Source organism: Cryptomeria japonica, chromosome 3, assembly GCF_030272615.1.
Source record: "Cryptomeria japonica chromosome 3, Sugi_1.0, whole genome shotgun sequence".
In the NCBI taxonomy this organism is placed as follows: Eukaryota; Viridiplantae; Streptophyta; class Pinopsida; order Cupressales; family Cupressaceae; genus Cryptomeria; species Cryptomeria japonica.
Window position 1 is genome coordinate 411,751,407 of NC_081407.1, and position 13,721 is coordinate 411,765,127.

Here is a 13,721-nt window from a genome sequence, read left to right on the forward strand (position 1 = left end):
GCTCCAAAGAAGAGAGCAAATAAAGCGACAGAGAGATTTTCCTATCATGTCTAAAATGGTTCAAAATAGTAAAATGATAAGAAAAGATATTGACAAAACGACCATCCAAGGTAATGTACCTCATAATCACCTCCACAATCAACCTAGAGTCTCATTAGGTCTTTTTTGTTGTAGCCCCCATAAACCATTTTCCTAACTCTATCTCTTTCGCTCTACTTATCAAAGAAAACAACGAGGGCTTCCTTTGTTGCCTTGCATTCTCAATAGAACTTCTTCCCCTCCATCTACAACCCAGTGATATTTGCAATAAGCTCCTAATCAATTCTGAACTCAGCACCATAGACACTGAGAACACCATTATTCCAGTCATTAACAAACCCTTCCATCGCCCTGGGGTCATGGCCATGTAGTTTTTTAATGTATGGGACAAGACTACCATTCATAATCTCAGTCCACATATCCTTATTTTTCTCCCACTTCTGATACGAGGACGACTCTATCCTATTTTTATCTCCTCCCATGTTCGAGCTGCCCTTGCCAATTTTGAGACTCACCATCTCATAACCAGATCAAAACCAAAAGAAACATTTACCAGGAAGCTAAGAACAATTTGGAAACCCTAGTGTTATGTCGATTCCAATTACTGCAGAGAGTGGATTTACACATGTGATAAGATGACATCACTAATATTTGGCCATTGAGAATCCATAATATCTACAACATCCTTTCATGCTAGTTCACACAAGTGCATCAAGAAAGTTTCCCCTTCCCTCCACCATTTGATTTTATCATAAACCACACCCAATTTATCCATGTAGTCCGCAAGTTGATTACCTTCCCATAAAACATGCGTTGTTTGAAATTCATCTAACTTAGTAATCATATCAAGGCAATCCTAAATTAAGTGTTTAATTGTCCAACTAGGAGTTGTATGTTTAATCAAACAATTAATAATATTTAGGGAGTCACTTTCAAGCCATACTTTTTTATGACCTCCCCAAAAAGAAAGTTGAAGCACAAGGTAAGTTGCTTTGCCTCAGCAAAGTGGTTTGTCTGTGTACCCAGTGGAAGTTCCATTGCTGAGACAAGCCTACCATTTTGATCATGTGCAACTCCCCCACAACTTGCCTGCCCAGGATTTCCCTTAGCCATCCCATCAACATTAATTTTAATCCACCTCCTAGGGGGCAACCCAAGCAATTGAGTATCACTGTTAATCATTAGCTCATTTTTTAAAATTATTTTTTCAATCTGACACACTTATGGGAGATATATGAGCTATGGATATGTGTCTTGTATATAAATGATGGTAATTGGAAGCCACCATATGGCTTTGTAAATATGTTACAGTCACTTGATAGGTAAAATGGATGAAGATTGTGTGGATCCCAATTTACAAATCATAATTTTATCATAGATTTTTCCTCTAGTTCTTAGCTACTTGAGTTGGCGAAGAGGAATATTTATCTTGGTTTTATTTATATTTAAGTATTGTACTCTCTTAATAACATTTCCACCAATTGCCTTTGTAATGTCTTTACCACGAAATTTTAAACACATTTGCAATTTTCTGAATTTTATTTCATAAAAATTTCATCCAAAATAATTGGTAGGACAACAAACTAAACAACATTTCTAAGTTTTAACAATGTAGATACATTGCACTTGAATATATTCATAAACATTTCACAAATAGTTTGAAAACATGGAATATTGGATCGACATTTCAACAAACTTTGTACATTGAATTAACTAAAGCAAATATGTTGATATAAAATACCCAGATTAATGATTTTTGAACTCTTAGTTGATATAGAAGTTGTTGGTGTAGATGTATAAAAATGACCATATTCCTAAATGAATATTTTATGTTCATTTCTCTATTTGATTAAATCCAATTTAATTAAATTACCCACATTCCTCTATTTAATTAAGTAAATTACTCAATTTATTTAAATTAAATTCACTATACCCATTTAATGAATAAATCATTTTATTCAATAAAACCCCCCTATCCACTTTTAATTCAAATTTAATTAAATAGTTATCCTAAAATTGAATAAATCTAATTTATTTAATTTCCCCAAATTACAGCCAAATTGAATTAAAATTCTTTATTTCAATTAAATCCTATTATCCCTCCATCCACTTGCAAAATCCCAAACCCCTTTTTAATCCCTTCTAGAATCTTCTAATCACTTCTAATTAACCTAACCCCTCCTCTAAACTTTGTCACATCCCTAAGCAAAGGGAAGTCACTTCTCAAAACCTCAAAGTCTTTGATAACCATTAAAGGCTTTCAACCTTCAACCACTTAATTCCTCAAAGTCTTTGATAACCATTAAAGGCTTTCAACCTTCAACCACTTAATCCCCCAAAGTCTCCAATAACCATTAATGGTTAACTCAAACCCTCTTACATGGTTAAAACATTTGTTTTGACTCAACCTTTACCCAACCCAAAGGTCTCATCAGGCCTTTAATGCTTTGACCATGATTATCTCTTAATCATTTGCACAAAGGTTTATCCTTGGATTAACTCTTAATCCAGTGGGTAATCCTAATTTAAGCTTGACCCTTATCTCTAGATGACCATAAGGTCTTCTCAGGCATTTAATGTCTCCAACCCCTTCTCTCAACCCAATCTTATGTTGACACTTGTCACCATTTTATTGGTGCAAATTGCAAACATAGATCCCCAACTTTCAAACTCATCCCTTGATTAACTCTTTCAATCCTGACCATCCATTGCCCTATTTTTGCTATAAATAGACCTCTCATTCCTCCATTTTCATAGAGAATCCTCCAAATTTGTAGTATCACACTTATGCTCAAATACATTCAAGCTTTCTCATATCATTTTATGCTCATCATTTAGCCTCTCTTTAGAATAGAAATTAGTCTAAATATGCATGTTTAGAATACTTTCTTTATCATATAGCTCAATCATAGACTAAATATATCATGTTAGGATAGTATTCATACTAACCTTGTCATCTTATCATCTAGTTTATTGCATTTCTAGAATCATACATAGCTTAACATACCTTTCATTCTAAAATCTATCAAAACATCCCTCGTTCTTGCATTTGCCATCCCTAAACCATTTTGCTCAGTGATCTGAGAGCAAAAACATTGGTTTGAGGGACATTGTGAGATAGAGAACCATGGGACCCACCTTGGGAAGCTGAGTAATACTTCATTACTCCATAGCTTGCACCAAGAAGTCCTGTGTGTGTGTGTGTGGATTAGTATTTAGCAATATTTTCACATATTGAGTTTTATCAGCCCACTTTTCCCGCATACATTTCTGGCACCCACCGTGGGGCACGACCCCAAATATCAAATCGGTTTTTGAAACTAATCACTTTTGCAGGTCCGCGAGAAACAGGAATCAGTGCGTGAGAAACATTCCCTAGCACATTTGGTTAACAGTCTAGCGCATTCCGCTTACTGTTTAGCGCGTGGGGTCTATACTCTAGCGCGTGAAGACCTTTCCTCAGCATATGGCTCCCTCTAATATTTTCCTGTAGGTCTCAGTGCGAAAGAAAACCAGAGCAGCACCTTCGGTGCACAGAGTAGCGCATCCAGTAAACAGCATAGCGCATATGGCCCACTATTTAGCGCGTGAAGTCCATCATCTAGCACATGCCGTGAATAAATTAGCGCGTCAAATCACTAATTTTCGGAAGAGAACCAGAGTAGCGCCTTCGGTGCACAGAGTAGCACATCCAGAAAATAGTGTAGCATGTTGATCCTTAATTTTAGCGCATCAAGAATATATTGTAGTGCATATAGTCTGTTCTGTAGCGCATCACAGACAGAAGACTAAAATTAAAATTGTAACCGGAATAAAATTTAGACTTGTAGAAGTCCACCAACCTCCAAATTTCTCTGACTATTTTATTGGAATTTTGCAGGGCCTTGACAATTTCTTGCAAGTGGAGCTGGATTTTATTTGTAGAATTACAAATAGTTTTAGATTCTGGCTAACTTAGTTAAGTTAGTTAAAATTTAGAGTCATTTTAATTCTTGTTGGATAAAATTGGACTCACCTTACTTTGGGCTATAAAACGAACCACAACAAACAATCTTTATTTTTGCAAGAAAGGGGTAAAAAAAATATCACCATCCTTTGGTGTTTAAAAGGATTCACTTTATTTTTGCAAAGTAAAAGAACCTCATTTTTATTTTGCACAAAACAAAGAGGGAAAGTTTTCCCCTATCGATTTTCATTTTGCTGACCAAAACATTGAATTTACTTGGTTGACCAAATTTCTTTTCATAGATCAAAAAATCATTGCCTTGAAAGGATAAAATAAACACCATGTTTTTGTAGAGCAACATCTCCATATAGATTTTAGCAAATCACTAAATTGAAAGGCTAAAAAGAACCAACTTGATTGCTTTGTCTCGAAAGTGGAAGGCATATGCTCTCCCCTTAACTGGGTGATCAAAAATCCAAACCACTCTTACAGCTTTCTTTACTTCAAGCAATAAAACCTTTAGCAGGCCTGCCTTCCCGAGGAGTTGGAATCAACTCTTAAAGCCGTTTATGGTCGGTGTGAAGGGAACGACCTAAGTGGGGAATGACTTTAACGCCAAGAATTCCAACCCACTATAATCAAATGTGGAAAGTGACGAAAGTCCTTTTCAACGGTTCCGCATAGCGATTAGCCTTCCCCCAGTATCCTTGAGATACGTAAAGCCTTTGTTCTAAAGGTTGGGAAGTCTCCTGAGGGAGTTCATCACTGACGGCTGAACAGGAAGCTTGATTATGAACCCTAGAAATAGAAGCTTTGAGCCGAGTTAGTAACCAGACACTTATAACATCATAGTGCAAGGGTAGGGAAGAATCCGCCCCCAAGATTACTCACCATATATCTCCCAAGATGACTACTCAACTGTGAAGCGATTCACTTTGAGTTAATTTTTGGCAAAAGGCAAAAAAAACGGGTGCCCTCTAGGGGGTGACACGGCTGTTTGAGCTAACGGAGTATCGAGACTAGTGGGCTATGATGTTATTTATGACCCTTGACTAAAGAGTCTTTCTGAAGTGTATTACTTATATCAAAACCTGTTAAAACATTGGGGATTTGAACACATCCTCGCAGAACATACACTTTATGTTAGATTAGGCAAAATGGTTGTACTTTTTATGCCGTGTTTGCATTTATTACTTCAGAAAATCATCCATAAAACTTGAAAAATTTGTAACAAAAATTCAAAATTCACAAAAACCAAACCAAAGAAAAAAATTTAGGGCATTTTAGCGCATAAGAGCAACCTCTTAGTGCGTGGAGTACTTTTGTTAGCGCATCCAAACCGCTAGTTAGCGCGTTGGTTCGAAACAGTAGCGTTTCATCTTAAGGCAAAACAGTGTAAAATCCTTTAGCGCATCAGAAAAATAGTCTAGCGCATGGAAGCAACAGCTTAGCGTGTGGCATCCAAACATTAGCACATAAAGTCCAACAGTTAGTGCGTCACAGACCCAGGATAGCGCATAACTTTTTCAATAGCTAGAAAAATAATTTTAATAGTCCAAAAACTTTAGCGCGTGTCTGGGGGTAGCCTAGCGCGTGTGGTTATTATTTTAGTGCATAGAGGAATTTTAGTAGCGCATGTAGACTCTGTTCTAGTGCGTGATCCAAAACAGAAAAACAGAGGGCAAAACCGAGAAAATTTTTGAAATTTTCAAAAACATTTTTAGAAGTATTTTTCATCAAACCAGAGTGACAAAAACAAACCACTAAAACTATTTCTTGAGCAAAATTTGTGTCAAAACGAACGTTGTCAGAATCCTAAATGAATCACACAATAGAGGATGTCTCTCTTATCATAATCCAGAAATCTCATCATCAGTATCAATAGAATCCTTTACCATCTTACGGATTTTTATCTCAAAACACTTGTTTAAAATTTTCAAATTGTCAAATCAAGTTTTCAGATTGGGAGGCTTTTATCCATATCATTTGACACGATTTGTTGTGAAGGGACATCTAAACCTTCACTTGGATAGAGTAAGATTTGAAATTTTCAAAAACAAGAATCAACTAAATCCAAACAAATCAAAGGAAACCATTGATCACTCATGCATGACTAATCTCCTTATTCTGAGAAGAAAGAACCTCTATTGTAACATCACGTTGAAGAAACAACAACCTAGTTTTTCCAAATTCATCAAGAGAAATAAGTTTTTATACATCAATCGTCAACTCTTCAAATCTCATCGGGTATTCCTTCATCACGTCAAATGGTATATCCAAAACAAATCTAGCGAATTTGACAAAGAACCTTTGAAGACAAGAGCATACTGTCAAAAGTCTGCTTTTAATCAAACCATAAACCGCAGTGGAAAAATCAATCTAGCATTCTTGCCCGACGAGTGTATCACTTATAAAACATCTCGACCAGAACCACCCACCCTCGAACAACATATCAACGAGGCTTTTGCCCCTTTCATCACTGAGAGTTTCTACTAAAATGCCTGTTACTCGCTCTCAAAGAGATAAACAAAGTGAGACACACACTGAGTCTAGTATGAACCAAAGATTATCAAATCCTTTTGAGGTTCCACCCTTAGAAGAACCTAAAATTACTGAAGCACTTCTTCGGGAATGTGAGGAAAACCCTTCATTCTAAAAGCTTGTAGAAAAGCTTATGGAAAATGACAAAGAAAAATATCTGCTCATGCTTATGAGTAAAGGCGTTAAACTTCTCAAAGATTTAGATCCCAACATCTTTAAAAATGGATCTCGACAATATGCATATCAAGAACAACAAAGAGAAGAAGAAACCCATAACTTTGAACAACATCTACCTGAACAACACATTCCAGAACAACGCATACCAGAAATGCGTATACCTGAGCTAGAAACACCAGAGCAAAATATACCATTTACCACACCTTTTCAGCTGAGAACCAATACAAAGGAAGAACTGTTCCCTCGACAAGACAATATACCTTTGGCAGCCCTTACTCAACAAATGCAAATATTGCAAAGGCAAATACAGGATATGCAACAAGGAACAACAGTACAGTACTCTTTAAACGAAATCTGTCCTTATCCATTTGATAGAAGATTGAACATGGTGCCTTTTCCTCCAAACTCAGACGTTCCCAAATTTGATAAATATGATGGCAAAAGTGATCTCCAAGATCATGTTCAAGAATTTTGCACACTGAGCCTTGAATTTGCTCATGATGACACCTATTTGATGAGGTTATTCCCCAGAAGCTTGGGAGGGCAAACCATGGAATGCTTATCCAAAATTTCGCCACCTGTCAGATCATTTGATGAATTGGTTAACAAATTCATAACCCACTATTCCTACAACATCCAACATGCCATAACCATGCTAGATGTTTGCAACACCAAACAAAAGAACAACGAAACATTCATGGTGTTCCTTCAATGCTGGCGACGCATGGTATCATGATATCCTCGAGATATTCCCGAAAAGGAGAAAATGGAAATCTTCATCGATAACTTGAATGGCGAAATGAGCTACAGACTAAAACTTCAATGCATACCATCTTTCACTAAATTGATTGAAAATGGCATTCAAGTAGAAGAAGCATGTGTCAAAAAGGGAACACTCAAATTCTACAAGGAAGGAACAAACTCATCAACCTACAATAATCAGAACAACACCAACCTTGACGAATCTCGATTTTGGACTCGAAACAAAAATGAAGGCAACAATGAATCATATGATCCCAAATCTAAGCAACCAGTGCTTGCATTATCCGGAAATCCTCAAAATATGAAAAATCCTAAAAATGCTACTCCCAGTGCTAACACATATGCACCAAACACTGATCAAGGACAACTCAACACAAACAACACCAACGATACTCAAAGCAAAAAAATGAATCCGGGACCTAACAACAATTCACGCAACAACACGAACTATTTCCAAAATTGTATCTTCACACCACTGGGACAATCATTAGAATCCACATTCAGAGAACTTTTGGCAAACAAGATTCTTTCTTTGCCTCCAATCAGCAACTATGAACCCCCAATCAAACCACCTTGGTGGAATGATTCACACTATTGTGATTTCCATCGCAACAAGGGTCATAGAACAAACAAGTGCATGAGATTGAAACACATAGTACAGGACATGATTGATCGAGGTGACTTAACGGTGGATGGTCTCAAGACAAATGGTGATCACGGAGCCTTCAAAAATCCTCTCCCAAATTACAACAAAGATGGAGCATCAATTTCAGATGATACACGCGAAGCTCGTATCAATCACATCTACAACAACATGATCAACCACATATCAGCTGAAGATCATCAAGTCAATGTCATCACCATTCGAGATCGGCATGATCATGAATCTGTCAATGTAACAACCCGAACTCAGAAATATGTCTTGAAGGGACATATTGCACCTACAACTACCACACCAAAAATCCAATATGACTTGGTTAGCCAACTATGCAAGACTCCAGCTCAGATATCTATCCTGGAATTATTGAAACTATCACCAAAGCACAAAGACATATTGGAGCAAGCGCTATTGGAAACAAATGTACCTCAAAATCTGGATACAGACAGATTTCAAGCCATGGTCGCCCATATGACAGGACCTCATAACCTCACCTTCTCAGAGCATGACAATACTTCCTTGAGTCATCCGCATAATACTCCTCTCCATATTGAAGTCATTGTTTGCAAACACCGAGTAAAAAGAGTCTTAATAGATGGAGGAGCCGAACTTAATATATGTACTTTAAAGCTTATCCGTGCATTAGGCTTCTCAGAAGAATCTATTGATCCTTGCAAGAAGATTACCATAATAGCATATGATGATGAGGAAAGGTCCTCTAGAGGAACAGTGATATTACCTATTCAAGTAGGACCAGTACAAAAGGATACTATATGTCAAGTCTTAGACATAGATCTAACCTACAATATCTTGTTAGGATGCCCTTGGATACATGAAATGCAAGCAGTACCATCTACGTATCACCAGTGTGTCAAGTTTCCTTATGATGGACAAGAAATCTCCATATCAGCTGATCATAATCCATTTCAACATTGCAATGCAATGGGGGTAGCCCAAGATAGTTTGGTTCCTCATAATAGAGAAAAGCATCGATCCTTGACATCAAATCTACAAACAACAAAACCCAACTCCTTATGGGGAGATTTCAAACAGAAGATGCAAATCAAAGACCAGGGCATGGGAGAATACTCTTTGGAGCCTTTATGTTTGGCCAAGTTGCCAACATCACCTAGATCGCATGGTTTGCCTACTACATCAACACATCTGGCCACTTAGCACATCACTAAATTTGATGGTACCTTCATCCAATTAGGTACTCTAGCACATGAATCAGAAGACAAGGACATTCTTAGCTGGTTATACAAAGATGAGGAAGAAGATCATAGAGCAGCTGCTCTGGACATTGTTCTACCAACACACCTGTATGGAAAAGGCTACTTAATCATGAAGCAAATGGGATATGGTGGTAAAGGACCTAGTGGGAAACGCAAAGAAGGAGTCACTGAACCTATAGATCTTCCTTCACAACCTAGTAGAAACAAAGCGGGATTGGGTTCTAAACTCACATTCCTATTGAAACAGCCACCACACACAACTACAAAACCTCAATGGAAGGTAAAGAAGAAGTACAAAGAAGAATCTTGGCAGGAAGCACTCTTTGAATCAACAGAAACAATCCGCAAGGCATGGGAACGTCAAGATCAGAAGTTGCATTAGGGAAAGCTTCTAAGTCATAAGAAGTCCCTATCTACAACAGTAGCTCATATTCAAACACCAATGTCTCAAGAACAAATCATGTCATCTCCAGATACCGTTATTCCTCCCCGAGGAAGTACAGTCTATGAACAAATCCAGAAAGTAGAAGACGAATCTGATACAGAATCAACAAAAACCATCAAAATGGTATACATCATCAAAGATTTGTTTTCACCATACAACATACCTATTTACAACACAGATAGAATCTGGGATGATGTCTATGAGATAGATTCCAATGAATATGAATGGGGTACCTGCTCCAATGCTACTACAAATATCCTGGATGATACTGATTCTATATCCCTTTCTCAAGAAGAACATAATGCAGAAGATAGACCTCTTGAATTTGGACCACAAAATATCTATGACGCCAAGGAAAGCGAACATAACCATTATGAACAAGTCTATGTGGAAGATAATACCATTGAAGACCTCGACGAAATCCTGGACTTCTTTAAAACCAAGACCCATCATAATGAAAACTCCGTCCTAACAATCACAGTAGCCAAATTTGATCCACCCAACGATTCCTTACCACTTGTCTTTCCTGACCTCATCGACTGGGATGAACCTGAAACACATGATATACCAATTTTCCCAGATGATGAATCTATTATCCATTACCTATGTACCGTAAATCCGGAAACAGGCTCTACCAGTGAACAAAATAACATGTCTACAAACCAGGGAGTGCCAAGTCTCTCAGTCGCAAAAATGAACTAAGTAAAGGATCTGATGCTGAAAACTAGTCAATGGCAGCTCTAGATCACAAAAAAGTAAAAACAAAGGATGCATCTGAGGGTGAAAACCTTTTTAAGGCACCTAATGATGGGAGACTTGACACTCTTCCTGAACACTTTCATGAGCGATCACCCATTTTGATTGAGCCCACTCAATCAATCAACATTGGTACCATAGAAGCAGCCAGAAACATACACCTTGCAGAATCTCTGACAGAGGAAGAAAGATTGGCATTCATCATCTTCTTTAAAGGACAGCAAATCAACTTTGCTTGGTCATATGCTGATATGCCCGGAGTAGATCCACACTTAATCATGCATCACTTGTCCATTTCTACAGGAGTTAAGTCAGTCAAGCAAAAGCTACGAAAGATGAATCCACAGGTGGCACTCATGGTCAAAACTGAACTAAAGAAACTATTAGATGTTGGATTCATCCGACCCATTGACTATGCGGAATGGATTTCCAACATCGTTCCAGTATCAAAACCAGATGGTAGTATCAGAATCTGCACTGACTTTAGAGACGTCAACAAAGCTTGTCCAAAGGATGACTTTCCTCTGCCCAGTATCGACATAATTATAGATCTCACAGCAGGCCATATAATGCTCTCACTAATGGACGGTTTCTTAGGCTATAATCAAATCAAAATAGCCCCAGAAGATCAAAATAAAACTGCGTTCACCTGTCCTTGGGGAACGTACTGTTGGAATGTTATGCCTTTTGGCTTAAAGAATGCAGGGGCCACTTATCAAAGAGCAATGACAACAATCTTCCATGACATGATGCACACATTTATGGAAGACTATGTGGATGATTTACTAGCTAAATCCTTCACCAGAGCAGAACATCTCAGCATCCTAACAAAGATCTTTGATCGATTGGAGAAATTCCAAGTCAGGCTCAACCCTAAGAAATGTGTCTTCGGGGTTACATCAAGCAAGTTACTAGGCTACATAGTCTCAGCTAAAGGTATTGAAGTAGATCTAGCAAAGGTACAAGCCATTATGGACATGCCACCACCATAGAATATCAGTCAACTCAGATCTCTACAAGGACAACTTCAATCAATCAGATGATTCATCGCTCAGCTAGCAGATAAAAGTCTACCATTTAACCATTTACTACACAAAAATGTACCATTCAAATGGGAGGCCAAGTGTGCGGAATCTTTTTACCAAATCAAACAGTACCTGATGAATCCACTAGCTCTAGTACCACCAGTCGCAAGAAAGCCACTTATCCTATATATCTCAACAACAGATATATCACTGGGGGCACTATTGGCACAAGAAGATCAACAAAGAAAGGAACGAGCCATATATTACATCAGTCGGACATTGAATGGCTATGAACTCAACTATACATTCATTAAAAAGGCTTGCCTAACAGTGGTCTTTGCATCTCAGAAGTTCCGACATTATATGCTAGCACATACCATTAAGCTAGTAGCAAAAATTGATCCTCTCAAATATCTACTTAGCAAGGCAGCTCTTACAGGCCGATTGGCTACATGGGTCATGATTCTCAGTGAATTTGACATCCAATACATAGAAAGATGAGCCATCAAGGGACAAGTAATTGCAGATCAGTTGGCTGAAGCACCACTCTCCAGCAAACACACCATGGAGATTGAATTTCCAGACAGGGACATTCTTGCTCTTTCTACTAAACAATGGACTCTATACTTTGACGGATCCTATACACAACATGGTTCTGGTGCTGGCATTTTGTTCATCACTCCTGAAGGACACACTATACCAAGATCATATAGGCTTATGTTTCCCTGTACCAATAATGTGGCTGAATATGAGGCATTGGTTATAGGCATCAAAATGGCTGTAGAATGGTAAATCATAGAGTTAAAGGTCTATGGGGACTCACAATTGGTTGTCCATCAAATCAACAACAACTATCAGACAAAGGATGACAAGCTACTACCCTACAAACGAATGGTGGATGACTTCAAACAATATTTTGTGCACATCACCTTCGAGCAAATACCAAGGTTGAACAACAAAGCAGCCGATGCAATGGCTACAATCGCTTCATTACTACAAATTCCAAAGCAACAGAATCGTTACGAGTTCCTGGTAGAGCAACTGTTCTCCCCCGCCTATGACCACTCTGATTCCCATGTTATCTATGCCTTGACTGGTTCAGATTCTCCGTTATATGGACCGATATATGACTACCTCAAGCACAATATCTTACCAATTGACCAATCCCGTAACCAAAAATGTAACTTTATCCGACAAGCTGCTCGTTACACCCTTACCGCTGATACTTTGTATCATCGAGGTCTCGATGGTACTCTTCTTCGTTGCCTTGATCGTAATGATTCCGATTTTGCTTTACACGAGCTTCACGAAGGTATTTGTGGCACACATTCAAGTGGTACTACTCTTGCTAAAAAGCTTCTACGAATGGGATACTACTGGCCTACAATGGAGAAAGACTCATATCATTTCGCCAAGAAATGTCGTAAATGCCAGATCCATGGCAATCTGATACATGCACCAGCACAGGAACTACAACCATTTACAACATCCTGGCCTTTTTGTCAGTGGGGACTAGACCTGGTTGGCAAAATTCATCCTTCATCATCAAATGGACACAAGTTCATTATAAGAGCAACAGAATATTTTACCAAATGGATCGAAGCAGTTCGCATGACCACAGTGACTGGGAAACAAATTGCCTCTTTTATCCTAAATTGTCTGATCTGCAGATATGGTATTCCAAGTTCAATCATCACAGATAATGGACGACCCTTCAAGAATCAAGATGTCCAAGAACTATGTGAAAAATTCAAAATCCAACATAGGTTCTCTACACCATATTACCCACAGGGCAATGGTCAAGCGGAAGCATCTAACAAGACAATACTGAAAATCCTAAAGAAAACAGTAAATGATGCAGGAAAAGATTGGCACGTACAACTCAATCCAGCACTTTGGGCATACAGAACCAGCATCCGCACACCTACAGGAGCAACACCATACTCATTGGTATATGGATCAGAAGCCATTTTACCCCTGGAGGTAGAAATCCCATCTCTCAGAGTCTCTTTGAAAGGTTTAATCCCAGATGAAGAGTATCGAGTTAACCGATTGCAAGAACTTGAACTATTAGATGAAAGATGCCAACATGCTTATACTCATCTCAAAGCATATCAACAATGCATGTGCAAGAGCT